At 36.4% G+C, this 15,511-nt stretch overlaps 1 pseudogene; it reads right to left on the reverse strand.

Moving 5' to 3' along the window:
- Positions 1 to 240: 240 nt before the first annotated feature.
- Positions 241 to 15,511, reverse strand: part of LOC119522268 — a 234,257-nt pseudogene continuing 218,986 nt past the window's right edge.

Genomic DNA, 15,511 nt, shown 5'->3' on the forward strand with positions numbered 1-15,511 from the left:
GTTTAATATCTTAAATCTGCGAAGCCAATGTGCTTTACATGTGCTTTGTGTTCCTGGAATGTCCTCTTTAAGGAAAATCCCCTTTGGGATTCCTATGGTCTATATCTGTAATTCTGCATGTTAACTGACAGCTGTTTTTTAAACACTTTTTCAATCAATTCTTCTATCAAAAAAAAAAAAAAAAACCTTTCAGGTAAGGAGGAATTTCCGAAGTGGAGTGCCCTTTTTGCTGTATAACCATTATTGAGAGAACTCTTCTGGGTTTCCCAGGTTTGGACTTTCCTTGGGAGTTTCTGAGTTGGCCTCTGGTAAGGAAATGGATTCTGAAGCCTCTGGTTGTAAACTGTCTCCATCAAGGACAATGTCTTCAGGAGTTTGGTGGGTGTGGACAGAAGTCTTCATTGGGGAAGATGTACTGGAAAAGTGTGTCAGCCTGGCCAGGGAAGAAAAGACAGAAAAGTTCTTGGACATCAGCTTAAACTGTATGTGCATTTCTGGTATTATTTAGAAAAAATTAAAAATGACTTAAAAATGTCTTTAACCAAGTTGTAGTACTTTACCAGTACACATGACCTTCTAAATATCTGCCTTCAGACTTCCATGTCTTCTTTTCCCTTGTAATTCTATATATGCATATCTGGTCTATCATTCAAGGATGTCAGCACTTTATAAGATTCCTTATCAAGTGATCAGATTGTTGATAATTTGAAGACATTTCATTCTATGTATCAATAGAAATACAATTTCCCTTAATAGTTTTATATAATTTCCCATAAAGCCTATTTGCCATATTTGTACTGGTTGAATTCAGCATACGGTTATTTTAACAAGTCATTGTTCAAATCATGAAAAGTCCTCATTATTTGCTCAATAATTTGCTTTTCTGATACAATTTTTCTGCCTCTTCCCCCTTCAGTCTTTAAGGAATACAGCAAAGTGTTTAAGAGTATGGACTTTGAATACATGGCCTATGTGCAAATGCTGACTCTGTCACTTGGCAACTCTGGATTTGCAGAATGCTTTCTTAACCTCTAAACCTTAGTTACCTCAATTGCAAAATGGCAAAGTAAGTCTCTAAATAGGGTAGCTGTTATTATTATTAATAACATAAGCAAAAATATCAAGATTTAAGTTGAGTTTTTTATGGCAGAATAAGAAAATAAGAAAGTAAATTTGATCTAAAATGTGATTAAAATATATATGAAAGTAAATGTGGTGGTAGCATTGCTATGCTATACTAAACATATTCCTACTTTTATTTGGACAAATGAAGCTCACTGTGAACTTGTACTTTATTCCCTTGAAAATAGGCAGTCATTAAAGGGTTTTAAGGCTATAATGTCTTTCAAGACCATTGCACCCTTAGTCCCACTGTACACTCAAGGTCATATATTAGGCCAGGAGTTGACAAACTACAGCCTGCAGTTCAAATCCAGCCTGCTGCCTGTTTTTTTTTTAAATTCAGTTTTATTGAGATGTATTCACATATCATACAATCATCGTGGTGTACAATCAACTGTTCACAGTGCCATCATACAGTTGGGCATTCATCACCCCAATCTATTTTTTGAACATTTTCCTTATACCATAAAAAGTAAAAAAAAAAAATAAAAAATAAAAGTAGAAAAGAACACCCAAATCATCCCCCCTCCCACTCTTTTTCATTTACTTTTTGTCCCCATTTTTCTAATCATCCATCCTTACACTGGATAAAGGGAGTGTGATCCACAAGGCTTTCACAACAGCACTGTCATCCCTTGTAAGCTACATTGTTATACAATTGTCTTCAAGAGTCAAGGCTACTGGGTTGCAGTTTGATAGTTTCAGGTATTTACTTCTAACTATTCCAATACATTAAAACCTAAAAAGGATTATCAACATAGTTCATAGGAATGCCCATCAGAGTGACCTCTTGACTCTATTTGGAATCTCTCAGCCACTGAAACTTTATTTTGTTTCATTTTGCATCCCCCTTTTGGTCAAGGAGATGTTCTCAATCCAAAGATGTTGGGTCCAGATTCATCCTCGAGTCATATCCTGCATTGCCAGGGAGATTTGCACCCCTGGAAGTCAGGTCTCATGTAGGGGGGAGCTGCTACCTGTTTTTGTAAAGTTTTATTGGAACACATCCATGCTCATTTGATTATGTGTTTTGGATGGCTGCTTTTGCACTATGGTGACAGGTTGAGTAGCTGCAATAGAGATAGTATGGGCTGAAAACCTAAAATATTTACCATCTGGCCCTCTACAATTGGCAAATTCCTACATCAGGTGATTACAACTGATATTCTGGAGGAAAGCATAAGGGTAGTAACCAGAAAAATTTGAGTTTTGATATAGAATTTAAAAAGGGGACAGGGAGAAGAAAATTAATGGCTTATTTTCTTCTTGGGTTATACTTCAAAGGGTATATTTGGAGGTACCAGTTATGAATATTTTGAAATTAACTCTTAAAGATGTCTGCTTTGCTCTTCATCCCTGGAATCATGCCACACATTTTAGCTGGAGACACTTAGTCCCTACTGTAGAAGTAGGAGTGACCTAGGTCAAAGCTCCTACCTCACACTTCAGTTCTTCAGTTCCACTTCAGTTATTTATCTTGTCTGACTGTAAATCCTTCCTCACCTTCATTCTCTGCATGTAATCAACCACCAAACTCTTAATTTTATCTTCTATTTCTTGACTCCATCTGTTCTTTCTACACTGAAATAGCCCAGGCATGTACCATCTTTCCTCTTGATAACTGAAACAATCTCAGAACTGGACTAGTTTCTTTGCCTCTAGGGCTCCCCACACCCCCATAACCCATCTTTATGCTGCCCTTAGAGTGATCAATGGAAAATGAACATATTTAAGACACTTTTAAGCTTAAAACTCTTCAATGGCTCCTTATGACCAACAGGGTAAAATCCAAGATCCCTAATATGGCATCCAAAACCAAGCCTATCTTCTCTGGTCTTCTCACTTTGCATTTCAGAGATTTTGCTTCATTGATACCTGTTTATTTATACTTTCTTAAACACACCATGAAGTTTACATCTGGGGCTAATACAGATGTTATTCCTTATACTTGGAATGTTTCTCTACTTTTTTCCATTTTGATGGAGAATTGTTACTCATCTTTTATATCCCCCTCTGCAAGGCTTCTCCAACTCCCAGATATAGCTCATCATTCCTTTGTGTTACTTCTGGACTTTGGATATTATTCTATTATTGCATGCACTGCACTGCATTATCATTTGTTTATATGCCTTTTTCCTTTACTAGATGATTCCTCCAGGGCTCATGTTTTGGTCAATTCTGGATCCTTAATGCCTGGCACATAGTGAAATTTCAATATGTGTTCTCTTGATAAGTAGAATTTAAAAACTACAGTATTACACAGATGTGAAGTATAAATATTATTCTTATTCTTACTTTAACTTCTTCTCCAGTTCTGTTCTTCTTTGTCTAATATTGTGTCACCCTCTTCCCAGTGACCCCCTCCTCAAGCAAGATTTCACCCTGCTGGAGCAGTTTACCTCCTTGTCATGAACAACCTGCCTCCTAAGATGGTCACCAGTTGTAGGCTGCCAAACTATCTTTACTTGTGCTCCAGGTCCTGTGGTACTACCACCTTTAGCCTATCCACCACTGGCTATTGCTGATGCCAATTTCATACTGCCAGACTCAAACTTTTCCAGCCTCTCATCTCTCTAACTGTTGGACCCTTTCAGGGTCAACTGCAATCCTCTGAAAGATCTATCTAATGTTTCCTGGTCTGGTGCATTTCACTGCCAAATAAGCTCCAGTTCTGACAGTTGTCAGAAAGCTGTTAATTCAGAGTAGCTGTCTATAAATTTTTAACCATCATCCTACTTTTAAAGACAAAGGGCAGCTCAAAGGATAAAGAGTTTCATGTGGTTAAAAAAAATGAAAAAGGACAACTAATTATGTTGTGGTCTGGTTTCCTTACATTGGGAGGTACATAGAGGACAAGATGAGTGATTTAAAGTATCCCTGTGAATATTTAATGTATATTCACCTGCACAAAAGTAAACATTTTGCTAATTAAGCACTTTAATGTATTTAGGATGTATCCTCATTAACCAGATGAAAGTAGCATAACACACAGGAAGAATATACAAGCACTGTGGTCCAATAGACTTGAGGCAGAATCCTGGTTCAGAATTTCACTAGCTATGTGACCTTAGATAAATTATTTAGCTCCTTTTGGCCTTAGCATCCTCATCTGTAAAATTAGGAGATTATGAATACTTATCTCATAGGGTTGTTGTGAGGACCAAATAAGACAATGTATATGAGATGCTAAGAATAGTGTCTGGCACATATAAAATGCTATGAAGTGTAGCTACAGAAAATATGGCACCTAAAATTTCCCTCTCACTTATGATAATGAAATGATAAATACATCATGATGATGAATAATAATGCTATATGTGAGCAACTTGATAGTTCATATAATCTATAAAGCTATTTCTCAACTTACAAATGGATTGTGTTCCAAAACTCATAAGTGACTTGCTTATCCCATAGCAGCCATTTTAATTCATTTTATACCTAAAGTATAATTCAAAGAGTATGGGGATATTTAACCACACTTTTTCCCATGGTAGTGGCAGCTACTTTGTATGGGATGTGGGTTCCTGAAGGAGCAGGAGTGAGCTATCAATGTCTTATCTGGGAACTATGAACTAGTCTGTTCATCATTATGTATGGCTAAATGGAACACTACTTGTATTAAGAAGACATATCATATATAAAGTTCAGAAAAAAAAATGGAAGTAACATAAACTACAAAAACAAGCACCGTCACAGAAAGAATCACCAATATCACTTACGTTAGCATGATTGTGGAGATAATAGAGAATATTTTGGTATGCTCCTACATGCAACTTTAACTTGTGGATATAAACACAGATGACTTTATATTTTCAGTGTGTCTTCAAATCATATATAGTTCCATTTGAACACATGGGAGATGGGACAACATTATTCAAACCTTATACATTTACAAATAAGAAGAGCAGATGCAAACTTGCCAACTGGTGTTCTGCAGGTACTTATGTTTTCTATACAGGCCAAGCTTTTATACATAAAATAGAGCTTTTATAGATAATATGCTTCTTTTGAAAAACATAAATCATCAATTAGTCATTGGGATGAACACAGGATGATGTATTAGAATTAGAACTCAATTTATCTGAACAAACTTGCTACTCATAATTATTATCTATGCCCTTTAAAGTAGGAATTATAATATTTCCACAAAAATGGGCATCTGAGGCTAAAAGCTACGTAGCAAATTTAAAAGTACTTACATTTAACATTAAGCATATAATAAAATAGTTACAGAACTAGCCTTTTGCTGTTTTCTACTGTGATATTACTTTACTCTTGGAGTCTGTATTTTTGGGAAGCAGATTACCTCATGATAAAATAATTCCTTAATTATAATCTTCTAGCCTGCAATTTAGATCATATTAGCACTTGTATTATAAGCCCTTATTTAAAAGGCCTTTCATTTTAGTTTTAAAAAAATTAAAGTTAATACAGGAAAAAAAAGATAAGTTACCTGGCTTAAAAATGGTTGGCCATTTCTGTTTGGAAAGAAATTGAAAGATCAAAGTAAAACTGACTTGGTCATTTTAAGTAACAAATGCAGATCTTGAACCATCTTAAGTAACTATTAAACTTATAGAATGAATGACAGATAAGAAACATGATGTCCTGTTTTCATTTGGTATCATTGGCTGAACCAAAATCACGATTATCCAAGATCACCATTATCCAAGATCACCATTAGAATCTGAATATGTGACACAAAGACTTTCGACTGAAAAACTGTAGATGAGTCAGTACCATAGTTTCATAGCCTTGTTGCTGTGACTAAAAAATAGATTAAAGGCTCAAAGAGAATATTTGCTACTATAAGATCCCTACCATTGGTGGGAACTAAACTTCCTTCTGTGGTCTTGGAACAATGTTAAACTACATATTTATTGATTCAGTAGACAGATGTGCTGATGCTGCCTGTTAAAAGTTTAGACTTGTGCCTTAATAAATGATATTCTCTGCTTTTCCCTTCCTGTCAAGTGCAGAGAATTGTATTTGTATATGCATATGAAGCTTAAACTTACTGGAATCATAGCTTATTTTGGTAGCTGTGTCAGGCTGCCCTGTATCACTTCCACAGTACTCTACAAGAGTGTGGTTACAAAGTTCTGCCTCTATTTACCACACCCTTCAGCCACTTTAATAATAGTTCCTGGATACTGAATTGTGTAAAAACATTAATGGAAACATGTCAATTGTGAAAAACCATATGTTATATGTTCTTTTCCAAAGATTAAAAAATGCACTAAGAGCATTTCAAAAATATATTTTATATCCATTAGTAGTTACACCAGTTTTGAAATTACTCAGGTTATCAGGAAAAAAATGATTGCATATGATTGCATATTTCAAAATAATACACCTATAGGCCAACAGTTTAAATTAGAAGCAGTGATTCTTTAGAATCCTTGTTTCATCAATTCATTTATTTTTAATTAGAGCAGCTGTAGGTTTAAAGAAACATGATGCATAAAGTATAGCATCTGCATATTATGACACTATTAACTGTAGCACACTGCTTACATTAAAGTTCATTTATTGTGGTGCACAGTTCTATGGTTTTGAGTGTGTGTGTGTGTGGTAACTTATACAACCAAAAATTTCAGGTTCTTTTTTTTTGGCCTTTTCAAATATAAAATTCAGTGGTGTTAATTACATACCCAAAGTGGTGCCTCCATCCCTATCATATGCTACCAAAATTTTTCCATCACCCCAAACAGAAACTCCATAACAATCAAACATTAACTCCCCATTCTCCAATCCAATTTGGTCCCTGATAAACTGTATTCTAGTTTTTGACTTCAATTATGTTGAAGTCACACAATATTTTTGTGTGATCACACAATATTTTTCCTTTTATGTCTGGCTTATTTCATTCAACATGATGTCTTCAGGATTCATCCATGTTGTAGCAAGTCTCAGAAATTCATTCTTTTTTAGGTCTGAATAATATTTCATTATGGGTATATATTACATTTTGTTTATCCATTCATCAGTTGATGGACACTTGGGTTGCTTCCACACTGGTAATTCTGAGTAATGCCACTATGAACATTGGTGTGCAAATATCTGTTAAAGTCCCTGCTTTCAATTCTTTTGGGTATATACCTAGAAGTGGGATTGCCAGGTCATATGCTAATTCTATACTTAACTTTATGAAGAATCACCATACTGTTTTCCATAGTGTCTGAAGCATTTTACATTTCCACAAACAATGTAGGAGTGTACGTATTTCTCTGCATCCTCTATATGGATGTATTTTCTGTTGTTAATACAATAGAACTTGTTATTTTCTATTTTTTAAAATAGGAGACATTTGAGTGTGTGTGAAATGGTATCTTGTTGTGTTTTTTATTTGCATTTCCCTGAAGGCTAATGATTGTGAGAATCTTTACATGTGCTTATTGGACATTTGTAAATCTTCTTTTGGAAAAATAGCTATTCAAGTCTTACATACTTTTGAGTTGAGTTTTATGTCTTTTTGTTTTGAGTTGTAGAAGTTCTCTTTATTCTGGCTATTAAAACCTTATAAGATATATGGTTTCTGAATGTTTTCTCCCATTATATAGGTTTTCTTTTCACTTTCTTGTTAAAGCCCTTTAATGCACAAAAGTTTTTAATTTTGATGAAGTCCCATTTATCTAATTTTTCTTTCATTGCTCATGCCTTTGGTGTAAAGTCTAAGAAATCACCACCCAACACAAGGCCCTCAAGGTATTTCTCTATTTTATTCTGGGAGATTTGTAGTCATAGTTCTTATATTTATGTCTTTCATCCATTTTGAGTTAAATTTTTATATAATGTGAGGTAGAGGTCCATCTTCATTCTTTTGTATATGGCTATCCAGCTCTCCCACACCAATTGTTGCCTCATTTAGCACTTTATTCTGAGCATCTTGCACAGTAAATATTTGTTGAATGAATACCAACAAACTTGGATGAAAGATTTGTAACATACCTAATAAAACCTAACATATGTAACAAAAGATTAGATCCACAATATATAAAGAGCTCCATCGACTCAATAAGAACAACTCAGAAAAAAATGGATTGAGGATATAAACAGGCAATTGAGAAAAGAAATTAAATATGTTGAATGCATAAAATATGTGAGATTCTTCATAGATAGTATTTCTGAACTTCACAACAACCCAATGAAATGGGTATAGACATAAAGAAATAGATTAAATAACATGTTCAAGGGCAAACAGTTTGAAAATGATGGTGCCAATATTTGAATCCAACTGTGTCTGGCACCAAAGCCTGAATTCTCCACTGAATCTTGCTGTTGAATCTCACCTAGTCTCAATTTCTTTTCATTTCTTTCTCTTTTTTTCCTTGTATCAAACACTTTTTTTGATTTTTTTTATTGTGAACTTTAACACATAGCAGTGATAACATTCAAAGTACAATTAAACAAGTAGTTAGAGGGAAAATTTCAAAGAATATCATGGGTCACAGTTCCTCAACTTCAACCATTTCCATTACTGTAGAATATAACATACATACAGAAAGGTTTCAACTCTCAATGTACAGCTCAACAAGCGGTTATATAGGTAATTTCAAAAGTTGTTATGGATTACAGTTCCACAGTTTCAGTCCCATCCCTGTTATGCAATACAAGGTATATACAGAAAGGTGAAGGCCTTCAAGGCAAAATTCAATGAGCAAATGCCAAAGAATGCTATAGGCTTACAGTTCGACCATGTCATTTTTCTTCTTCCAGCCATTATAGCACCCCAGCATCCAAATATAAATATAAATATAAATACAAATATAAATATATATATATAGTTTCAGTATTCATAGACCTTGTTAAACATTATCTTGTTTGTTGCTACCCCTTCATATAACTTAATCTCTTTCTCCATCTTCAGGTGTGTGTAGGCAGTGAGCACCCTAACTGGTTCATATTGAAAGGGGGTGTAAACACTATGAGGAAGGGAGCTGCATCTGACTGTTGATCTTAAAGAGGCTGTTGCCTCTGGGTTTTAGGACTTGTCTAGTATAGGAACACTCTGGCGGATGTAAATTTCTAAAGAAAAAACAGTGAGGGAATCTTTTATAGAATCTCAGGTAGGACCTAGGTATTGGGGACTACTTTTGGTAAGGACATGACATATTGTGGCCATTTGAGATGTCTAGCTAGAGCTTGCATGAGAGGAAAACCCAGGATAGACTCTTGATTCTATTTGGAATCTCTTAGCCACTGTGACCTCAGCTTGTTACCTTTCTTTATTCCCCCTTTTGGTCAAGTAGGCATTTTCAATCCATCACTGCCAGGATCAGGATCATTCAAGGGTGTCATGTCCCACATCACCAGGGAGATTCATTCTCCTTGGTGTCATGTCCCTCTTGCAGGGGGATGTTAATGAATTTATTTGCCAAGTTGGGCTTAGAGAAAGAAAGGCCACATCTGAGCAACAAAAGAGGTTCCCTGGAGGTACCTCTTAGACACCCTAAGTTCACAAGAGCAAGCCTCAAGTTGAAGACTTGATTTATTAAGTAGTGGTTTCCTAACTTCACATAATTTATATTCTATCCCAGGATAAACAGTTTCTATTATTTTCAATTGTACAATCATCACCCTCAACTTTAAACAATTATCATAGCATAATACATCCCAGAGCTCTTATCAGTTGCTAATTATTCATCTCTAGTATTAGTGTAGAGGTGGTAAGATATTCCTATTAAATATGTAATGGATACTTTTTCCATACCACTCTGTTGTTAACCCTCTGCACCAGTGTCATACCTTATAAGTATACCATTCTAAAAATTATTTAGGTTTGTGGTGCTACTTTCTGGGTTACATGCCTTTAAACAACCAGTTACAAACACGTTTGCCTTCAATTCATCACTGATACTTATAATCTCATTAACAAACTTTAGTCACACCTGACCATTCCCATACCATTAAGAGCACCTTCATTATCATATCTGTACATATTAGATTATCATTGCCCCTTCACTAGCTTCTGACTATCTCTAGGCCCCCTATATTCTACATAATAAGACACTAATTTTACATTGCTCAAAGAGTTCACATCAGTGGTAACACACAATATTTCTCCTTTTGTGTCTGGCTTCTTTACTCAGCATTATATCTTCAAGATTCATCCTTGTTGTCATGTTTCATGACCTTGTTCCTGCTTACTGCTGCACAGTATTCCATCATGTGTATATACTGCATTTTGTTTATCCACTCATCTGTTGAAGGTTATTTGGATTGTTTCCATCTCATTGCAATTGTGAACAATGCTGCTGTGAACATTGGTTTGCAAGTATCTGTTCTTGTCACTGCTTTCAGATCTTCTGGGTATATACTGAGAAGTGAAATTTCTGAATCATAGGGTAACTGATATTTTGCTTTCTGAGGAACTGCCAAACTGTTTTCCAGAGTGGCTGTACCATTATACAATCCCACCAGCAACGAATAATAGTTTAAATTTCTGCACATCTTTTCCAGCAATTGTAGTTTCCCATTTAATGGCAGCTATTCTTATTGGTGTGAGATGATATCTCATTGTGGTCTTCATTTGCATCTCCCTAAAAGCTAGTGAAGACAAACATTTTTTCATCTGTTTTTAGACATTTGTATTACCTCTTCAGAGAAATGTCTCCTCATATCTTTTTTTGGAACAAATGAATCACTTTTTTATTTAATATTTTTATTTCTGCATATTACTGAATGAGTCAATGTCCTTTTGTTTTCTTTTTCACATTTGATAAGTTTTTTTTTTTTAATTTTTATTGGGATTGTTCAGATACCATACAATTATCCAAAGTTCCAAAGTGTACAATCAGTTGCCCCTGGAACCATCATACAGCTGTGCATCCATCACCACACTTAATTTTTGCTCAATTTTTAGAAAATTTTCATTACTCCAGACAAGAAATAAAGTGAAAGATGAAAAAGGAAAGAAAAAAGAAAAGGAAACTCAAATCCTCCCATATCCCTAATCAACCCCTCTCAATTGTTGACTTGTAGTGTTGGTATAGTACATTTGTTACTGTATATGAAAGAATGTTGAAATGCTACAAACTGTAGTATATAGTTTGCAATAGGTATATATTTCTTCCCTATATGCCCCTCTATTATTAACTTCTACTTGTATTGTCATACATTTGTTCTGGTTCATGGAAGTGATTTCTAGTATTTGTACAGTTGATCATGGACATTGCCCACCATAGGATTCAGTTTTATACATTCCCGTCTTTTGACTGCCAACTTTCCTTCTGGTGACATATATGACTCTGAGCTTCCCCTTTCCACCTCATTCATGTGCCATTCAGCACTGTTAGTTATTCTCACATCTTGCTACTGACACCTCTGTTCATTTCCAAACAATTAAGGTCATCCTAGTTGAACGTTCTGCTCATAATAAGCAACCACTCCCCATTCTCAAGCCTCGTCCTATATCTTGGTACCTTATATTTCATGTCTATGAGTTTACATATTATAATTAGTTCTTATCGGTGAGACCCTGCAATATTTGTCCTTATGTGTCTGGCTTATTTCACTCAGTATATTGCCCTTGAGATTTTGTCATCGACCCATTTTTTTAAGATGGTTTTGTTCACACAACATACATTCCATACTAAGTAAACAATCAATGGTTCTCTGTATGGTCGCATATTTATGCGTTCACCACCTTCACCACTATCTATATAAGGGCATCTACATTTCTTCCACAAGGCAGGAGGGAGAGTTAAAGAAGATAGAGAGGCAAAAGAAAGAGGAAAAAAAATGACAGCTAGGAAGTAGCAAAAGGAAAAGTAACCTTAAATCAAAGTAGAGTAAAGAGTCAGACAACATCACCAATGTCAAGTGTCTAACATGCCTCCCCTATCACCCACTCTTATCTGCGTTTACCTTGGTATATCACCTTTGTTACATTAAAGGAAACATAATACAATGATTCTGTTAGTTGCAGTCTCTAGTTTATGTTGATTGCATCCCTCCCCCAATGCCTTCCCATTTTTAACACCTTGCAAGGTTGACATTTGCTTGTTCTCCCTCACAAAAGAACATATTTGTACATTTTATCACAATTGTTGAACACTCTAGATTTCACCAAGTTACATAGTACCATTCTTTATCTTTCCTCCTTTCTTCTGGTGTCTCACATGCTCCCAACCTTCCTCTCTCAACCATATTCATAGTTATGTTTGTTCAGTGTACTTACATTGCTGTGCTACCATCTCCCAAAGTTGTGTTCCAAACCATACTCTCCTGTCTTCTCCTATCACTCTGTAGTGTTCCCTTTAGTATTTCCTATAGGGTGGGTGTCTTGTTCACAAAGTCTCTCATTGTCTGTTTGCTGGAAAATATTTTGAGCTCTCCCTCATATTTGAAGGACAGCTTTGCTGGATATAGGATTTTTGGTTGGCATTTTTTCTCTTTCAGTATCTTAAATATATCACATGACTTCCTTCTTGCCTCCATGGTTTCTGCTGAGAGATCCACACATAGTCTTATTAAGCTTCCTTTGTATGTAATGGATTGCTTTTCTCTTGCTGCTTTCAAGATTTTCTCTTTGTCTTTGACATTTGATAATCTGATTATTAAGTATCTTGACATAGGCCTATTCAGATCTATTCTGTTTGGAGTATGCTGTGCTTCTTGGATCTGTAATTTTATGTCTTTCATAAGAGATGCAAAATTTTCATTGATTATTTCCATTATTGCCTCTGCCCCTTTTCCTTTCTCTTCTCCTTCTGGGACACCAATGATACATACTGTTCTAGTTTGCTAAAGCTGCTGGAATGCAAAACACCAGAGATGGATTGGCTTTTATAAAGGGGGTTTATTTGGTTACACAGTTACAGTCTTAAGGCCATAAAGTGTCCAAGGTAACACATCAGCAATTGGGTACCTTCACTGCAGGATGGCCAGTGGTGTCCAGAAAACCTCTGTTAGCTGGAAAGGCATGTGACTGGAGTCAGCTCCAAAGTTCTGGTTTCAAAATGGCTTTCTCCCAGGACATTCTTCTCTAGGCTGCAGTTCCTCAAAAATGTCACTCTTAGTTGCACTTGGGATATTTGTCCTCTCTCAGCTTCTCTGGAGCAAGAGTCTGCTTTCAATGGCTGTTTTCAAACTGTCTCTCATCTGCAGCTCCTGTGCTTTCTTCAAAGTGTCCCTCTTGGCTGTAGCTCCTCTTCAAAATGTCACTCACATCTGCACTGAGTTGTCTCTGCCCATCAGCTCATTTATATGGCTCCACTGATCAAGGTCCACCCTGAATGGAAATTATCTCATCAGAGTTATCACCTACAGTTGGGTGGGGCACAACTCCAAAGAAACACTCAAAGAAATCTAATCAAAACTGATAACATCTGCCCACACAAGATTACATCAAAGATAATGGCATTTGGGGGACATAATAATTCAAACCGGCACACATACATTCTTACTTTGTTTCATCTTTAATTTCCCAGAGATGTTGATCATATTTTTTCATTCTTTTCTCCGTCTTCTCCTTTGCGTGTAGGCTTTCAGGTGTTTTGTTCTTCAGTTCTTGAGTGTTTTCTTCTGCGTCTTGAGATCTGCTGTTGTATGTTTCCATTGTGTCTTTCATCTCGTGTTGTGCCTTTCATTTCCATAGATTCTACTTGTTGTTTTTTTGAACTTTCAATTTCTGCCTTTTGTGTGCCCAGTGATTTCTTTACAGCCTCTATCTCTTTTGTGAAATACTCTCTAAACTTGTTGAATTGATTTAGCATTAGTTGTTTAAATTCCTGTATCTCAGTTGAAGTGTACATTTGTTCCTTTGACTGGGCCATAGCTTCATTTTTCTTAGTGTAGGTTGTAGTTTTCTGTTGTCTAGGTATCTGACCTCCTAGGCCACCCCAGTCAGGTTTTCCCAGATGAGAGCAGGCTCAGGTCACAGAAGGAGGAATTATTCAGTATCTAGTTTCCCTGATGGTTTTTCTTAGAGGATTGAGACACCTGTGCTTTTCTGCCAAGCAGGTGCACCTGTTAGCCTGTCACCAGCTGGTGTAAGAGGGTGTGGCCTGTGGCTCTCCTCCCCTAGACTTTGGGGTCTGGTTCCAGAAAGGCAGGCAGTAGAGCTGGGCCCCTCCCTTTCCTCTTGGGAAGTTATGCCCCCTCCAGAGAGGTCATTTGCTTATCAATACACTCTTGGTTTCTCTGACTCTGCTGATCAAAGTGTTTTGATTTTAAAATGGCTGAGGCTGTCTTTACTGCAAAGCACTGCAGGCTGAAAATGGCTGAGGTTTTCTCTACAGAGAGAGAAAGGGACAGAAAAGCTCCCAGGTTCACCCATCAGCCAGAGATAGCATCTTATCCTCTGGGATCCCCATCCTCAGACAGATATGTACCCCAACTCTCCCAAGTTCAGTTGTCACCAAAAGCCTCTGTCTGCTTGTTGAGGATTCGCTGTCTGTATTGAGCAGTTAACATTAAAACCCCAGTTGGAGCTGGGCTGAAAGAGTGCTGCTCTCTAGCACCACAAGGCTTCCATGAAGGAGGTGCTCTCAGCTCTCAGCTCTCTGCATGGGTCCACAGTTTTACTTACAATTTTATGCTGTGATCTCACACATTCCTCCCAATTCAGGTTGGTGGATGATGAGTGGACAGTCACATTTGTCTCCCCACAGTTATTCCAGGTTATTTACTAGTTTTTTGGTCATTTATGAATTGTTCCGGGGGGGACTAACAGTCTTCCACTCCTCTGTATGCCGCCATCCTCCTCATATCTTTTGCCTATTTTATAGTTGGATTGTTTTTACTGCTGTCATTGAGTTGTAGGATTCCTTTATATATGCAAGATATCATTCTTATAAGAAACATGGTTTCCAAATATTTTCTCCCATTGAGATGGATGCCTCTTTAACTTTTTGACAAATTCCTTTGAGGTCCAGAAGCTTTATATTTTGAAGAGTTCCCATTTATCTGTTTTTTTTTTCTTTCATTGCTTATGCTTTGGGTATAAGGTCTAAGAAGTGACCTCCTAATACAAGGTCTTGAAGATGTTTCCCTACATTATCTTCTAGAAGTTTTATGGTACTGTCTCATATATTGAGGTATTTGATCTACTTTGAGTTACTTTTTTACAGGGTGTGAGGTAGGGGTCCTCTTTCATTTGTTAGGATATGGATATCCAGTTTCTCCAGGCCTCATTTTTTGAAGAGACTGTCATGTCCCAGTTCAGTGGATTTGGGGGACTTACCAAAAATCAGTTGATCATAGATCTGAGGTCTATTTCCAAATTCTAAATTTGATTCCATTGATCTATATGTCTATCTTTGTATGACTACCATGCTGTTTTGACTACTGTAGCTTTATAGTAATTTTCAAAGTCACAAAGTTGAAGTCCTCCCACATTTTTCTTTTTAGAAGGTTTGCAGCAATTTGAGTCATCTTTACCTTA

This window comes from Choloepus didactylus, chromosome X (assembly GCF_015220235.1).
Source record: "Choloepus didactylus isolate mChoDid1 chromosome X, mChoDid1.pri, whole genome shotgun sequence".
Taxonomy (NCBI): Eukaryota; Metazoa; Chordata; class Mammalia; order Pilosa; family Megalonychidae; genus Choloepus; species Choloepus didactylus.